The sequence below is a fragment of the Equus przewalskii genome, chromosome 2, assembly GCF_037783145.1.
Source record: "Equus przewalskii isolate Varuska chromosome 2, EquPr2, whole genome shotgun sequence".
Classification (NCBI taxonomy): Eukaryota; Metazoa; Chordata; class Mammalia; order Perissodactyla; family Equidae; genus Equus; species Equus przewalskii.
In genome coordinates this window covers 104,428,078-104,446,422 of record NC_091832.1, presented here as the reverse complement: position 1 = coordinate 104,446,422, position 18,345 = coordinate 104,428,078, and the positions used below count along the sequence as shown (strand labels likewise).

Sequence of the window (18,345 nt, the reverse complement as noted above, 5' to 3'; positions counted from 1 at the left end):
CTTTCACCCCATCTGTGATTGAGAAAAGGACAACAGGGAAATGTAGAAATCACTCTAGCATGGATCCAATCCCCGTGAAGTTGCCATCCTGGTTTAACTTAGAAATAATACATATATATTAATAAAGACAAAGGATTAATGTGAGTCTTGAAGGTACTGAGGCCACCTGAGTTCAGTGGTAATCGATAAAAAGACTATGAAACTGTATGGAAGCTGTTTGATGACAGGATTGATTCTGAGGGCTACGGTAGGTGTGCTAAGGGGAGTTTCCATGAACTTTATTAAAATATACCTCTTAACCATGAACGGCCCAGGGCACCCTCCAAACTGGAAGAGACCTGTGTGGATATAGCTCCAAAGTGGAGAATATCTGTTCCACAGTCATTAAAATAAAATTTCTTCATCAAGCTTCAGCAATGTGTAGTTCTTAAGGTTTTAAAAGGGAGGCAAAGGAGTGTTTCCAGATGTTAGAAAAATATCGTTTTAGGCAGAACGTTTAACAAATGAGTTTTTACTTTGGTTGTGCTTGCTTCTGAGGAAGTTCAGAAATTTCAACTTAAATAGTGGATGCGAAGTCCATCTTGAAATTCAATTTCAGGTGAGTATTATGTTCCTTTTAATTTCCTCTTTTACAAGACTCCTTAACCAGCTGGTATATTTCAGACAGTGTTGGACACAGCGAGCAAGCTAGTTGCTAAATATTCTCGACTTCTTGCTTCTACTTTATTGTCATTTTTCATGGCGATTATCATTATTTATAAGCATCAGAAATAATGAATGGAGATGAAGATGAAATTAATACTATATTTTGGTTCCTTATTAGGATATTAGAATGACTATTTGACAAAAATATGTGTAAATTAAATGTCAAATATGTTTTCAAGATTTTATATAGATGCTTGCTATTACATAATCATTTTTGTGAATAGGAACATGTTAAAGTTCCTGGGAAAATATCAAGCAAAGATTATATTAAATGCTGTTGAACTGTTTTATGTATTTAGCCTCATTATAGGCAGATAGCTGAAACCCAAATTTTGCTGTGGTAACTATCTCTCAAGGTTATGATACCATTAGAACATAACCTGTGAACCATATAACTAAATTTCACCGATCCTTCAAAATTTTAAGATGGTCTAATTTTGTGAATTTATGATTGTTATATTTGTCTAGGATAATTTTGAAATGTAGATAATTTACTAAAATGTCATTAGTAATTTTCAGTAGCTCTTAATTCCGACATTTTGGTGTGTACTTTCCCTATTTCTCCCAGTACTCTAAGATTTTCTCTATTTCTCCCAGTTCTCTAAGATTTTCTGTATTTCTCCCAGTACTCTAAGATTTAGGAGACTGCAGAAGATTACTACCCATTCATGCAGAAAAACCCAAGCTGGAAAATGAACAGCACAGCTGGAAATGCTAATGAACTTAGCTTTAAAAATGCTTGTAGAGGCTCGTAATCTATCCCTGGATCCCAGAGGTGGCTCTTTTTGATATAATCAATCCAATCCTGAAACTTCAGAACCATTCAAATATCACACTGGTGAAATACGTTTGTCCATAATGAAACTTCCACGATTTTTCCTCACAATTGTCTTTCACCACTCACCCTTTGCTTCTGACAAAGTGCATTTCTTCTATTCACTTTAAAAAGACAAGTTGCTAATTGACCGGCAAGCTAGCTGGCCTGGGTTAGAACTCTGTTATTGAATTCCTATAGTGGGAGTGAAAACAAAAATACTGACGGATACCCATGTTATGCCTACAATTAACAGAGTAAACATCTTAATAGGCATAGAAGACACAAACAGATGTTCTAATTGCATGTCTGTGAGAAACTGATGTTGACTAGCTCCACTCTGGCTTGGCCTTTGAGACCTCAGGAAGTTTCCCTCCCAGTGGGGATTTCAGTGATTTATTGATTTCAGGACAATGAATATTTCAGAAACTAGCAGGATTTTTCAGAGGTTAAATACATCCTTACAAAGGTTAGCATTAATTCATGCTTGGAGGGGATGCTTACTCTGCTTTAACCTGGGGACGGTCACATCTGCCACATTCCTGCCTAAGTGGGAGGGAACATGGGCCAGCGAACGGAAGGACTATGCTAATAGAGAATGTAGAAATAAAACATCAGCACAGATTTTTTTTTTCCCTTAAGCAGAACAAAAATGACGGAGATATGAATAATGGCAGACTCCTAAAAATTCCCAGTTGAAACACTGATTAATCTTGATCAAAACAGTAAAGATGTATTTTAGGCTTGTATTTGAGACACTCAGAATTGAATAGTGTTGTAAGGCTCAGAAACCTGACAGTTTTTAAATGCTTAAGAAATGCTTAATTTACCACTCACCTCCTACATTGAATTTGCAAATATATTCTGATGTAATTATTTGGCCGGTGCTCACCACAAAGAGTCTAAAATGTAATTGATGGGTACTTTGCACTCGTGTGCTTTCTTTCCTCTTAGACCCACTCACAGACATTGAGAAACTGATATGTCCTCAGTGGTATTAATAATGATACTCAATACTGCCCCAGAATTTACTTCATGCCAGGTACTGTGTAAGTGCTTTAAACAAAGTATCTCATTAAAAGAATGCCATTACATTAAATGAATAAGAAAGAAACCATTGACAGAAGATTTCATAATAAATGCAAACAATATTTTGTCTTCTTAGCTTCTCTTTCAGGTTGTGTTCCATTATTGGTTATTTGCCATAGATCTGACTAAATGTTTTCTTCTTGAGATTAAAAAAACTAGCAGATCAGTATTTTGTGGTGGAACAGACTTCCTGCTTGAGTGTTTTATGGCCACGCGTCGCTGTTGGGCGCCTGAGTGTGACTGGTCTTAAATGAAGACATAGTATGCAGAAAAGAACTTAAAATATTACCTTAATATTTTTATATTGATTACATGTGAAAATGGTAATATTTTGGACATACTGACTTAAATAAAATACATCATTAATTTCACCTGCTTCTTTCTACCGTTTTTAATAGGGCTACTAGAGAGCTTAAATTTTAATAACCAGAATTACATTGGGCATTGTGCAGTTTCTCAAATCTTGGAATGAGATTGGATACCACCAACTTCATTTCCTGTTCCATACTGATTTTTGCATGGTACTTGCTTTTTATCAAAGTAACCATAGAAATCCCAGTTTCACAAAGATATGACATCATCAAAAAATGTTGTATGATCTAACATTGAAGTTGTGAGCTAACTTGATCCAGCAGTTCTCATGGTGTCTAGTACATGTTGAGTATTGCTTTGATTTCCTCAAACGTTTAAAATACCCAGTGACACCTCTACGCGTTAATTGAGTTTCCCGTCTGTGCTTTGGCACACAGTTTGGGAACTATGACCATATACTATTAGAAACCTGACAATTTTCAGTTTTGTACATATCTCTGTAGAATTATAAATTCTGCAATGTTATCAGAATATGTAATCGAATTCATCTTTATACTCATTCGTGTATCCGTTCATTAGTCATTAATTTAGTCATTCAGATTGTTTTTAAAATGTGCAAAACACTGAGTGCTGGGTGCTGATGATATAATAGTGAGAACACAGACAAAATCTGTCTCAAATGGAGTTTGCATCCTAATAAATTGAAACAAAGAAACAGATTAAAAACCTCTAAGTAGACAAATAAAAAGGTAATTGCAAATCACGTTAGGTGCTATGGAAGAAATGATGTCATTGAGCATTGTGGGGCAGGGGTGGGCGGAAGGGCAGGGGACTGGGGGCTGGTACTTTGGATGGGGTGGCTGGAGAAGCCTTCTCTGAGGTGAGATTTGAACAGACACCCAACACAACACAGAGAATAGCCAGTCTGAAGAGAATCGGAAAAGAGCAATTTGGAAAAGGCAACATCAAAGACCTTGAGAGTGGAAATAACTTGGGGCGTTTGAGCAGCAGAAAGGAGCCGTTGTGGTTGAGTAGGGGAAGGCTGACATGAGAAGCTGGAGAGGTTGGCAGGAGCCAGCGCATGCAAGATTTTACAGGCTTCAGCCATCAGTTTTGATTTTTGTTTTCCAAAAGCCAGGGTGAAGCCACCTCGCACAATGCTTTGTGTGTAACAGGTGCCAAGTAAATGTTGGTTGAATTAATGTAGTTAGGCAAATAATGGGTGCCTAAAATGGATACAGGGTCCGGCTTAGAAAATAAGACTAAAATACCTGGGACACAAAGAACTTTATCTCATCATTCGGGTCCAGAATATGCCTGAGTCAGGTTTTTTTGATCTGCCCTACCAAAAAGTCAGAATTACTTTTCTAGTTCTAAATGCTTCCTGGTTTGAGCCTGGCCTTTCTTGTCTGCGGCGAAATACTTCCCTCTTTGACCTTCAGTTTCTACTCCAGGCTTAAAGTTATCATTCCTGGCAAACCAAGCAGTATGCCGCTTCTGGTTTCTAGTTTCTACTGACTTGAAATCATTTCCCTTTTCTATATCTACTTCTTCCTACTCAGCTTTCTAAGTTTCTTTTTGATTTTTTACTATTCTTTCAGAAATAGACTTGTTTCTTTCCAGGGAAGATAAATGATCAATTATTTATTTTCTGATTTGCGGTTGATCATGGTTTACATATATGACGTTGTGGGGTTGGGGAGGCTCCATGTGGGGACCAGCTAAGACTAAAATCCTGTTGTTTGGGGAGTTACCTTGATTTAGTGGTAGGCTCCACGTCCACTCTCGGGCAGATCATTCTAGAGCTCATGAAACAGAAAGATAGACACACCAAATGAAGATGCTTGAATTACAAAGTTTACTCAATGAGTTGCAAATACACAACAATAGCAAAGGAAAGGGAACTGAGTAGATTAATTTAGCGAAGAGATGGAAGGTCCACACCACCCAAGACCTAGGTTATGTCATGTTTACACACTCTGGTCTTCCCTGCTAACGGTGGGTACTAGAAGCAGGTATAGCAGCTGGAAGGGCCCCCAAAACATGTCCGTGCTGTAATGCCCAGAACCTGTGAGTATGTCGTCTTACGTGGCAAAAGGGATTTTGCAGATGTGATCGTGTTAAGGACCTTGAGGGAGGGAGGTTATTCTGGATCATCCAGATGAACTCATTCTAATCCCATGTGCCCATGTGCACTTAAATATCTGAGAACATTTCGTGGCTGCAGTCAGAGACACATGCGAGGATGAATATAGAAAAATGTGATGTTTGTTGTTGACTTTGAATTTGAAGGAAGGGACCACTAGCTAAGGAATGCAACTGGCCTCGAGAAGCTAGAAAAGGCAAGGAAATGGATTCTCCTCTGGGGTCTTCAGCAAAGAACATGGCCCACTGGCATCTTGATTTTTGTCCAGTGAAATTTATGTCAGACTTCCAACCTACAGTACTGTGAGATAATAAATTTGTGTTGTTTTAAGCCACTCAGTATGTGGCAATTTGTTATGGCAGCAGTAGCAAACTAATACAGGAAGTGAAGCAAGGGGGCTAGGCAGGTAATTGGTGCCTTCGGCCAGCGCACACTTGCTCTCTCAGTGAGACGCAAGAGCAAGGGTGCTGGCCAGCAGCTGGCCACAGATGTAGCTTGCTGAGCATCTATGGCTTTTATGTGCATTCTGCAAACAGAACACATCTGGGGAACGAATTGGTGGCTGCACCCAAGATACCATAGGTATCAATCTGAGGTGGCTTGAGCTCCTACGAATATTTAAGATTTGCTGGGTCTTTCCATCCCTTTCTATCTGAAAATAAAACTCTCATGTGTTTCATTATTTTTATCTATATTAAGCACCATATATTCCATTTATTTAATCTATCTTTAATATGCGTGACTGACTTACTCTCTGACATTTTATAAGTTTTATCCATCCCATTTTTTCCTGACTTCTGTAGCAGATTTGAACACTCCCAAACAATGCAGCAAACCTATGGTAAGAATCCCACAAAAGACAGTCCTCCATAGGTGTGAACAATTGGATGTATTCAATTGTGTTCCTCTGTTGAATACGTTCAAGGATGACCTGTGACCTTGATGAGGTCTTTGCCTCACACCCCCCCAGTGGAGGATGTCTTAAGAATTTTCCAGCACTTCAAGTGAGACAGACTTGAAATAGATGTGCAGGCTTTTCCAGTTGAGAATTTGTAAATTCTCTGTTTACAGTCTGAAAGTGAAGTAAACTGTTTAGTTATGCCAATGCATCAGTGGGGGCTTTGTGAACAAGGACAAACTCTATCTGTAAACATTGGTTCTGCATGTAGCGTACAGAGGGAAGAAATCGATTTGCGCACTTGAGGGATCACATACGATGACAATTGTAGGAGAAGCAAAAGCAGTTTAAAAATTATATTTGGCTTTTGTTTCAAGTTTTAAATATTAAAAAACAAACAATAGATGATTATGTTTTCAAAGTAATAGATCAAGGAGGCTATTGTTTGCCTAACTAGTTCAGAAAAATGTGGCTTTTGATAAAGTTTTGAACTCAAAACTAGAGACCAGGCTACTTTGACTATGTTTTCACAAACACTGCTAATAAGTGATTGGGTTTGTCTTCATCCTTCCTCATTTTAAAGTTGTCTACGGTGGTTGGAGATGGTCTGAAAGATGAAGTTTTTTCCTGATGTGGAAAATCAGTTAATGCTCTCTTGAATCAAAATATTTGTGGTACTACAGGTGAAGCCAGGTTTCTCGTTTCGAGAATCCTCAGTTATGAGAAGAACAGCCCATTTCTGAAGAGCAGGAGTCACTTTGCATTAACTGAATTTAGCTAATTGACTCCATATTTTCATTTATAAGTTCTTTCTCTTCTCAATTTGTATTTGAAGGATAGGAAGGTATTATTAATATTTAGTTATTTTACCAAGATTTTACATGTGAATACAGAAGTCAATGGCATATTAAGCTCTTCAATTATATAGGAACTATTTAAGAAGCCAATTTCTTCTAAAACTCAGTTTCCATCCATTGTTTTCTGGAAGAATTGATCAGTGGCTAATACAATAAAATTAATTTCTTTGGCCTGGAAAAATTCAGTTATACTATTCAATTTCATAGGAAGAAAGCAGTTTTTTCAGCAAATGTTATAATAATTGAACTGGATAAGCATTAATTTGATTCAGATTTACTAGGATCAGCCAAGTGGCCACTATTTGCTGGTCTGTAACAATGAGGGCTTAACATTGAGTTTTCCTGCTGTCACCAGCTTGCAATTTTCTCGGAGATCCATCCTCAGAGAATTAAACAAAGGCCATTTTAACAATTAGTCCATGAAGGTGTTAAAATTGTCTTATGGCTCATTAGTTCCACTTTGATGTTGCCAGCATCTATTAAATAAATCAGGGTTTAGGCAGTAGGGAAGAAAGATCATTGTAATGGAGACCTTGTTGCTACTGAGAATTACAAAAGATGTTGAGAAGTCATAAAAAGCTTATTTAATAATGACAATAACATGAAACCTGAAAATTATTTTAAAATGTCATTTAAGGACTTTTTATTAGGAGATGGTATGGGAAATAGGAAGGAACAGACTGAATTTTAACCCATGGTAAATCAGTGATGCAGTGGGCATGCGTGCACAGCCCCCACTCCAAATAAACAACAGCTATAACCAAATAGAGTATGGATAGCTCTATACCTCTATTAAGTTAAAGACTAGATAAGTTTTTTTGGAGTATGGGAGCCTTAGTATTAGGTCTCAAAATTAGAATTCTAAAATCTAGAATTGACAGCTAGCTCTTTCATTTTAAAAAGGAACAAAGCTTAATCTTGTAGCTCAAACTGGATGGAGTAGAAGTTCAGTAAGGGGCTGCAGATGTGGCTCTTACCTTGGGCATAGTGACGACCATTGCCAGTAGTCCACATGGTTTCCTCCTCTCACTTTAGTTTGGGAGGATAGGAAGAGGTGAGAGCCAGTGGGTGCCCTGGAGCCTTAGGTAGAGTGGACAAAGGGAGGAACCATTTCAGGGAGCTTCTGTACTCTACGGTCCCCTATGTCTGTCCCATGCTTCTAGTCCATGTTGTATGGACCAATTCAGTAGCATCTCAAATCATCTTCTCACTCCTACCCTTTTCCTAATACACACAACACCAAATTCTTTTCCTGATTGAAGCTCCCAGATTATTTTTCTCCCATTCCAAGAATATCTTTAATTACTTTACATTGTATTGAATTGATTTAAATGATTTAATTGACTTGTGGCATCTAAGGCTTCTGTAACAAGATTGTTTCCCCTAATTTCAGTCATCATGTCCTTGAAGTTTGCTCTTCAGTCTTTTAGGTACATGAAGGGAATGAGTTGCTGGAAAAACTCTCAACCTACACGAATGCATTGGAATTACTACCGACATGACACAAATGTAGGGTTACGTGAAAATGAATTTACAGCCATGGTTTTAGTGAATTTGTATATGATATTATTAATATCACTTCTATAATGTGCTATCTCAATTTACCAGTTGTGCTTGTGTGACACATCTGATGCAAGATCCTCTATTTTGACTGTCCATCATTGTTGTTTGCATTATGGGAAAGTTCCCGGGAGATCCATTGTAATTGCAGAGCAGGCAACTTTTGACTCCTGTTTTTTCCTTGCATATTGAGTGGTCCCATGATGTCTTTAAAATCCAAGAGTCTTGCCTCTGTAGAGACAGCTAGAATGTACTCTCTACAGAGAGAAGAGGTGGTTGGCCAGAACTACACCCACAGAAGTTTTACTTCTTCTGAAAGAGCACCATGTGTCTAAACAGGATCTTATCGAGCCTGATACAAAGGCAACTTTCAAAATTTAAACTCCTTCTCTTCGAATATTGCCACTCTATGCTCTGTGGTCTTGAGCAATCTCTGAATCTCAGTTCCCATTTTTGAAAAAGTAAAATAAAAACCAAGATTAAAGATATACTTAAATAAAAAAATTTTGGATAGTCGACCAAAAAAACTTTGTCAATAGTTATTTTTTTGAGAACTAGCACAAGTCCAAACCAGGGAATGAGAAGTAGCATGGGGTGAAGGAATTTGTATTTTGGCATACATAAAGACAGATGTTGATCATTGAGCCCTCACTAAAAAAACTCTATGGAAAGATACTTTATGTAGATTCACAAATGCCTTGTAATTATTTAATTCTAGTTCAACGTTTTCACAGTTTGGGGGAAGTGGCATGGAAAATTTAGTAACAACCAAGAGCTAGGAATGAAGATTATGAAAGTGGATGTTTCTGCTTTGAAACTACAAATATTATTTTTCTCATTCTGAAAATAGGTCAAAGATAGCTTTCAAATGTTATCTCTCTCATGGAAACTGCTGAAAATTATGCTTTAATGAAAATACTTATACTTTTTATTAAGATAAGTGATAAAAGACAAGCCTCTGCTTTGAGGTATCTATTAGGTGTTTAGACACATTGCTTTCTATTTCTTTTTAAAATATTAGCTGATCTTCCAGCAGAAATGTAAATATTTATTTAGTACCTTCTAGGTATTTTGTATGATGCATACCAGGTACCATGAAGGATACAGAGGCATTTAAACTGTAACAAATATAATATAGTAAAAATGGCGTCTAAGCCCCAGTTGCCCAGAAAACAGAGCCTATGGTGAAGCTTATGTGCTAATTTTTCTTGGAGGAATTGAATTCTGAGGGAAGCAAGGAGGAGGGAAAAAAGGGTGTAAGTCAGAGAAGGAGGGAAAGTAAACACAAATGTTACATTACTGCCCCAGCCAGAGCTTAACAAGAAAGACTACATAAACATGGCGTCGTCTCAGGAGAAGCAATAAGGGACCTTGTGCACTCAAATAGGTTCGAAGGAAGGTAGAACTGAGAGAATTTATTTGCCAGCTCTTCTTTCCTATCCCTCCCTCTCCTTCTTTCTCTTTTGAATTCCTGTACTTCCAGGTTCTGCTCTCCAGCCCCTGTGGAGGTCCCAGATCAGCCAGAATCAAAATGAGTCCCACTGGGTAGGACATAGGCATTGGGGATTGTTTGGCTCCAACTGTCCAGACGCAAAGGAGGCTATGCTGCTGGTAGATGAAGTGATTCTGGGACAAGTTGTCCAGGCTTTTAACTGTGGGGAAGCAGGGCAAGTGACAGAGGCAAGGAGGGGCAGATGAGAATGGTCTGATCTGGGAGGTGCATAAACTGGGCCTCGGCAAAAGTATTTACTATTGGACAATTGTTTTAAAAAGTGCGTCAGGTGTTCAGAGAATGGAGAGATCTCTAGCTCTTTTGGAGTTGTTTTTGAGCCTTCATTTTAAGAAACAAGAGGAAACAAACATCGAAAGTATGCCTACACAGTGCCAAGACTAATTTTTTTAAAAAGAAAGTGGAAATAAACACCGGATACCCAAACTTTGTAGTGGAGAATAAGACATATTCAAAAAGAACCTTTGAAAGCAAGAGTGAAGCGTCGTTTGGAAAGAATACTAAAATGGATTTAATCATGTTTAAATAAAGATTTGTACAAATGGTTAGCCAGATAAAATAATTTATGTCTCACATTTCATAGTTCTGATGTCAAGAAAAGATCCTCTTTTATTACGTTGACGATCTCTCTTATGACACACAAGAGAAAAATACAAAGTCAACCAAAAATAAATTCCTAGTTGTCAAGCATGATGGTGAACAGAAATGGCTAGCCTTTGTTAAGGTTTCTGACTTTATTACATACTTCTCCACATCATAGGAAACATTTTGGTCACTTTTTATTGTTCTGTAAGGATAGAAAAACATTAATACATTTTTTTAAGAAAATTGTAACTTCAAAGAACTGTAGAAAGAGCCAGAGACTCAGGTAATGTTACAAGTAGATAATTAATAAGAATGATCCTAAACTATAAAAATAAAATAAATCATAAGGTCTACCTTACTGTTTTAGGCTCACTTTCTTCTTCCTAGAAAATTTTATACCCTATCCTTTAAGATCGTGCTTTTTCTAGGGTAAAACATTGTTAATATTGAAATATGTAGCAAAATCTATATAAAAAGCATTTTGTATAGATAAATAAGAAGTAATTCATGCTTTAAAGAAAACCTGTAAAACTAGCTGCTAATGCCAAAAGGAACGGAAAAGCTGCGATTTTTGTTAGGTCTGCTTCTAGCGAAGTAGCCTCGCAGGTGGAGGCAGGGCTGGCGCGAGCAAGTGTGGAGGCTGGGCGGCAGCCGGAAGTCATCGGCCCTGTATAATAGCATAGTGCTCTCTCTGTAGTGAGTTTGGGTAATAATTATTGATCTAATTATCTTTGGTTTCTGCTTCTCAGGGAATTCTGCTTTTCTTGGACTTTGTATAAGCCGTCCTTAGGATTACCTTTACCAAATTGGAAACTGAAGGTCAAGCATTCTTCCCTTTTCTGCCTCCATAACCTGCACGTGAGCAACACACACTGCAGGGAAGGGAGGGTGACGTGGGCCCCTTGAAGTGCCAACTTAGAGTCGTGGAACTGCATGCTTCACTTGACGGAACTGCCGTGAGATTGTGGTGCGTTCTTTTCAACCCATCCCGATGGAGCACATTTGTGGTAAAAATCACAGAAACTCTTCAAGATGGCACAGCGTAGTCCTCGTAATTCTGAACATAAGAAAGCTAAATGTATCTGAGGCTTTCAAACACAGAAAACCAAGTCCATATGTAACCTCTATACTGCTGGAGCAGACTGTCTGTTGAATAGTCTTTCATAGGACTCATCTCACTCCATAACATGACATTAGCCTTTCTCAACCAATCGTCTTGTTGGTTTGGAATGACTCGTCCCTTCTAGGCAGTGTTGGAGCTCGAGAACCTCAGTCAGTGGTACAAGTGGTTCTACAGCTGGTAGAACTCACAAAATATTGATGTGCTGATACCCCAGTTTGCATAACCAAGATATTTCGCAATCTCTAAAAACTTAACATTATTAATATTTATTTCTTTAGGACAAAAATACTCAATGTTATGAACTCTCACAATACATATAATGCCCACAAGCATGGACACCTGACGTCCAATTTGTTACCATAAACATTTGTTGAACATCTTATTTGACCCCATGTTAGGTCCGGGTGTATAAAGATAATTAAGTTAACACACAAAAAAAGAGGCAGAAAATCTACAAGAAACAAAAAGAATCAAATAAGATAAAGCACAATCATCTTTTAATGTAGGGGCAAAGAGTTCTAGTCTCATTAGACCTTGAGGGCATTATTATATAGTTTTTGAGCCTGGAATACCAAGAAAACTATAATCTTCTTTTAGGCATATTATGTTTCAGAAGGTATGAAACACAGGCATACATATGGAAAAATCCACCAAATTGTATAAGATCTATACTTTTTTTTGGTATGTAAATGATAACTCAATTAAATGGAGGCATAAAAGTGTGTATTACATGACATCCAGCATCATTAAAAAAATGTGGGGCTCATTTCGATAATCCCTCACCCATTCACCGACTTATTCAGAATATTTATCATCTGTGGGTTCTGCGTAGCTCAGGCTTTCCATGTTCTAATATATAATCTGCATTAGCATAACATTAAATTCCTTTTTGTTTATCTCATCATCACTTTGGGTGAATAATTCAGCTTCTTCAGCGTGATCCCTAAATACCTGCTCATTTACCTAATTGTTTTTCAACATATACAATTCCCATATTATATGAGTACATTCTTCAGTCTCATGAGAAACACTAAATGCTATAATTATAAAAAGAGCTTCACATTGTGTCATGCTTTGGGGATTTTCTAAAACACTGGACTAGGCGCGAGCAATTTTCCGCCAAGGCCCCAGATCTAGAACAAATATTCTGGTGCTCTGCAGCCCTGCAACACCCTCACCCCAGACTCCAGGGTTGCAGGTCTCTATTTTCAACTTTATGAAACTTCCTACTAAACAATAGACAAATGGATTTTGTGGTCAGAAAGCCCGTGTTTAGATATAAGGCAGGCTAAAAATGTGAATTTATGCAGTTTGAAGAAGGCATAGAGATAATGTCAACTTTAATTCCTGTTTTTTTCCAAACACAGAGAGTAGGCCAAAGGTCATGGGTGGAAATTAAAGAAAAATGAAAAACAGATGTTAGGAAGCTCACTATAGGCATGGAAACACAAGCAGCACTGAATATTATTAAAGAAAAAAAGACCACTGCTTAAAAAAAAAACCCAGAAAGTGAGGATCTTATGAAAGTTCTATTTTCATAATGGTATTTTAAAAATAGTTTGACTTTTTAGTATTTTACTAAAGTGATTTAATTCCATATATTCTCTTCCTTACATCTAGAATCAATTTGCAAGCAAAAGACGATCCTAAAATCTGCCCATTATAAACTCCCTCTATAAAAGTAAAGCCTGGAAAACAGTCTTTTCTCAACAATTGAAAATACAGGTGCTCCACCCCTCAATCCCAGCATCAAACTTCAACAAAAAAAGTTTTTCTTTTCTTTCAATTGACAGTGGTTGCTACTTTTCAAAATATATTTATTCTCAAAAATTATCTTTCCATTAGGACACTTGAATAAGTTTCCTTGACATTAATAAGAGCTGTGCAGATTTAGATTTAGGTGAGAAATAGGTACTTAGGCAGAAATTCATGTTATTTTTTTATTTTATTTTATTCTTTTTTGAGGAAGATTAGCCCTGAGTTAACATCTGCCACCAATCCTCCTCTTTTTGCTGATGAAGACTGGCCCTGAGCTAACATCCATGCCCATCTTCCTCTATTTTATATGTGGGACACCTGCCACAGCATGGCTTGATAAGCTGTGTGTAGGTCCACACCTGGGATCCGAACCCGCGAACCCTGGGCTGCTGAGGCAGAATGTGCAAACTTAACTGCTGCACCACGGGGCTGGCCTCGCAGAAATTCATTTTAGCTTATAGAACACATCATAATGACTCTCAAATGAATTGTTGACTTTTTTTGTATTTAAAGAAGATCTACGTGTTTTGACATGTTTTGACTTTTATATATTATCTTCAGCTAAAATGAAGAAAGATATTGCAAGATCCATAAAAATGCATAAATGTGTGTATGATGTCTTGAAATCTTATAACTAATAACAGATATCTAGAGTCTGTCCCGAAACTTTCTCCTTTGTTGACTTTTAGAAAGTCAGATAAGATTTATAAAAATGAAAAAGAGGTGTTGTACCATGATTAAAAAGCAATTCTCAAAATTGAACAGCACACAAAAAGTTAAGAGAAATTACTAAAAATATATATTCCTTAGCATATGTTTTGATTCAACAGCCCTATCTCTATGTATTTGTTTTGTTTAGTATTAACTGATGGACTCAAACGTAGACAAAGGGGAGTTGGCACGCATCTGCACAAGGCATGTAATTAAGAGGATGTAATTAAGCATCATTGCTGGATGCATTTACATCAGAGATGTAATTAGGAAGAAAGGAGAGTCAGTGCAACAGCCAAGGAATCAATGCCAAAGTGGACTTGGAAATGCAGAAACTGAAGTGAGTGCCTTTGCAGGAGGAGCTGCCACGGTGCTCCCAGTCGAGGGCTCTAAGGGCAGTAGCAGCAGTGGAATAAGGAAGAACCTGGGAGCCACCATGTCCAGACTCATCGGCCTCTAGCAAAGCATCTCCCCTTGTCCTCTCTTGCTCTCATCCTACCCTGCCAAGCGAAATCCATGGCATACCATTTTTATGTGCATTCTTATTTTCTTATGAGTAGACACATTAACATGATGGGTTTAACCATAGTTCATCTTATTTATGAGCCTCTGGTTAAATGTTACTAACCTGAAGTCAAGTATCAAACACAAGAATTTAGAGCTAAGATCTTGCAAGCAGTACTTACTAACTATCCCACAGGATCACAATCCAGCCAGTCCTGGTTTTTCTTTAGCTGTTTTAATATTATCAACAGTGAGCACTTACCATGCTTGTTAAAGGCCAGGCACTGTTCTAAGTGCTTTAGATATGTTAACTCAATCTTCATGATAGCCACATGAGGCAGCTATTATTATTATAATTCCCATTTTAAATTTGAGAAAACTGAGGCACAGAGAGGTTAAGTAATTTGCCCAAGGTCACATAGCTAGTGAGTGGCAGGGCTAGGTATGACTCTCAAATCTGTGCTCTTCACCACTACAAGACCATGTGTGCCTTTCCACAGTTGCCTGACAAATCATCTTATGAGCATCTTTTATTGCTGGAAGGAGGGAAAATTATTGGATTGGAAGTGCGCTGAGTTGTTCATGCTGTATAAATAGTGAGGAGGAATTGTCCCCAACTCTATGAGTCTATTTTATGTGTTGAATATATAGCTTGCACATGCCACTTACCCCGATATACTATCTAATATCACTATGTAAATTCATCATCATCCCATCTGTAGTGTGAATAACTCATAGCCTCAACATTAGCAAGATAAACTGATTCACAATAAAACAAGATAAGATTAAGTTTGAAGACTAATTAAAAAGAAGGAAGCTGATCTCATGCCCATTAAATTTCTAGTTTTGGTCTGTTTGGAAAACATCCAAAGGGTTAATATATGTGTTTGACTAAAGAATAATGAAAATTCAGGACTGGCGGGAAACTAGGTAAGGATGAAAAGAAAGGAGGAAATGCAAAATATGAATAAAGAAGACTTGAAGGCAATAATTCCTGTTCCCTCACCTTATACAGAGCCTTCATACATAAGAAAAGGTTAACCTTAGATCCATCTTGCCCTGCATATCAGTAATCTTTATTATGAAGACACAACAACTTTATTTCATAATCATTTTCTTCCGGCCAACCAGCTGTGGTTACTCAAGGCAGATTAACTAGAACCTGATGGATTTCAGCCCCTGTTCAGCAATGCCAGCCAAATACTATAATTACACAGGATGCAGGCTGAGATAATGTCGACCTTGTACTTAGAGATAGTCCTAGATAAGTTGAACTGTGGGATTTGCAGGTCAGGCTTTTCAGTCACGGGTTCTGTATCTGTTCAGGGAGAGAGACAGGAAGGAAAAAAACCCGTCTCATCATTTCAGCTGTCCTGAAACAGGGTATCTAATAAAGACTAAGCCTTCACGAGAGAGGAGTAGATTCACAATGTAAATCTTACAGAGCGGTGTGGAGGATGGGCCTGTGCTGAGGTGGATGTAATCTATTCATCTCTGAGCCCACATATTCTGTGGGAAGGACGGGTGAGGGCCTTTCCATTTGGCTGTTTGCATGGCGCGCTGCCGATGTTATGAAATTTACATTAAGTTGGAAAAACAGTCCTTGTCATACTTTATCCTTTTGGAGGAAATGAACTTCCTTAATAAGAACACCGCTTTATTTCCCCCATGAATTCGGATAGGGAACACATTCCTGAAGGGTGTTCTACCAAATAGAGAGGCTGCGAGGGAAAGGCTTATTATTCTAAAAGCTTTAATGACCCAGAAGCAAAATATTTTTGGTCCTTATATTATAGAGATAATTTGTTTAAATTCAGATGTCAAGTACCAAGAACTGTGAGATATGACTGCTGGAAATCCACCAAGGATGAGGGATCCAGGGGATATTCCTTAATGTTTAATGAATAAGTCCCGAAATGATTTGGTTTTTATTAACTAGTTCAAAATACCTCACTTCTAGGTACTTGTAACCATATTAAACTATGCAAAAGTTTCCTTGCTTTAATCAACTTTAGGTTAAATAGGAAAATAGTTTACTACATCAAATGTTGGGCCACGTCTTTTTGTGTAGTTTAATGCTTTCTGAAGCTCTGCATATTCAGATATTTGTGCCTTTGCCCATTGACATTCTTTTTTGAAGGATGTCTTTTCCCCACCCGCTTTCTCCTAGTGAACTCCTACTCATCTTTCCAAGCCTGCATCAGCACTCCGCTATGTCTGGCATTTTCATTACCATGTTCCTTTTCCTTTTTTCCAGTAATTAATTCCTCCTTCTCCTTTGGGTTCATAGAATAATGATCCTGCCTCTATTATCCCATGTATCACATTTTATTGTTAGTAGGAATACTTAATAGGCCATTTCTCCAGCTAGAGCTCTTTAAGAACATAGAGGCTTATTCGTCTTGGATCAGTAGCACAAAAGAGCCAGCAGCATGATAAGCTTTCAGTAAAGGTTTGTTGAGTGCATGGGTGCATGCGTCAACAGTAAACCAAGTTAATCTAAAGAAAGAGGTTAGTCCTTAATATAGCTGCTAGTTTTTTATTCTTTCAAAATATCAAAGAAGCACGATTGTGTTTTCCAATATGTAAAGCCAGCTGTAGACTAAGAGGCCATTGAAAGATGACATTGCTCTTCCAGGTATGTTAGAATTCGTCTTCACTATTTGTCATTTCCTCTTCCTAGAAAAGAAGAAAATTCCTCCTAGCTCTCCAGAAAAAGAATTTGTAAAAGAAGCATTTCTAGTTTCTCTCCACCCCCTCACTTACTCTCCTCCATTGACTGTTGCAAATGAGGATGAAACAAAGCAGAGTTGGCTCAGTGTTTTCTGGGTCCTCCTGATAGGTCTGCTGCTCTGCTTTCTACCCTCTGGCAGCATAACAAGGGACGCTCGAGGGGAGGGGTGGAAGGGGGGCTTTGAGAGGTGGGGTGGGGGGGGTGTGCGGGGTGGTGAGTATTTTTAATGCAGGGGTTATTTATTAGGCCTGTAGAAGAATGTGGCTTGTCAGTAACAAAGCTGATCATCTTTATCTTTATGGGTAACAAAGGCACTATCTGACTTCCATTTGTTTGATGCTTTTGTCCATCCTTCCTAAGTATCCAAACTCAGAGAGATTTATTGCTTGCCCCCCAAGTAACTCCAATACAATGTTTCTAGTTGTGCATTCCCAGAATATTGTGGCATTATAAAATTTCAGTGAACTCATTATAAGGACACTGAACTTAATTTAAATTCAATTTTTTAAAATACAAAGTTAAGGCACAGATATTAAATACTCTTGTTTGCCCCCAAAATTAATTCAGAATCATTCAAAACTTCTCTTTTTTTTTCACAGAATGACATCAGACTTGTAGAAGTCTAAACCCTCATCCAATACAAGTTTTGGACGCAGGTCACCTTCGGGGTTGATTAGGCCATATTGTTTCAGCTTTTTAATATATTTCCTTGAAATCAAGGACCATATGTCTTTTATCTGCGTACCCCCTTCCCTGCTTAATGTTAATAAAACAAACATCTTTTGAGTACCAAGCACTGTGCCTGGTGTTGTTCATAGAAAAAAAACATAAGACATGGTTCCTTTGTCATAAAGGATACATGTACATGTAGAGAAATGCTTACAATCCATTGTGTAAATTGCTGCAATGAAAACATGTACAGAATGCAAAGGCACTCAGAAAAGGGGCTATCTAATACTGCCTAGGAGAAGGGGCTGCAGCATAGCCGCAGGAGAAAGGGTATTTGTGTGAGTCTTAGAAGGGGAATTTTTCAAGTAGA

General features: G+C 37.9%; 1 long non-coding RNA gene across 1 annotated transcript in view; it reads left to right on the top strand.

Annotated features, from left to right (window-relative positions):
* The first annotated feature begins 466 nt into the window (after window positions 1–466).
* LOC139081819 (uncharacterized) overlaps window positions 467–18,345 on the top strand; it is a 31,394-nt gene continuing 13,515 nt past the window's right edge. The window contains exon 1 of the long non-coding RNA XR_011537204.1: window positions 467–598. This is a non-coding gene — a long non-coding RNA (uncharacterized lncRNA). The remainder of the gene's footprint in view (window positions 599–18,345) is intronic.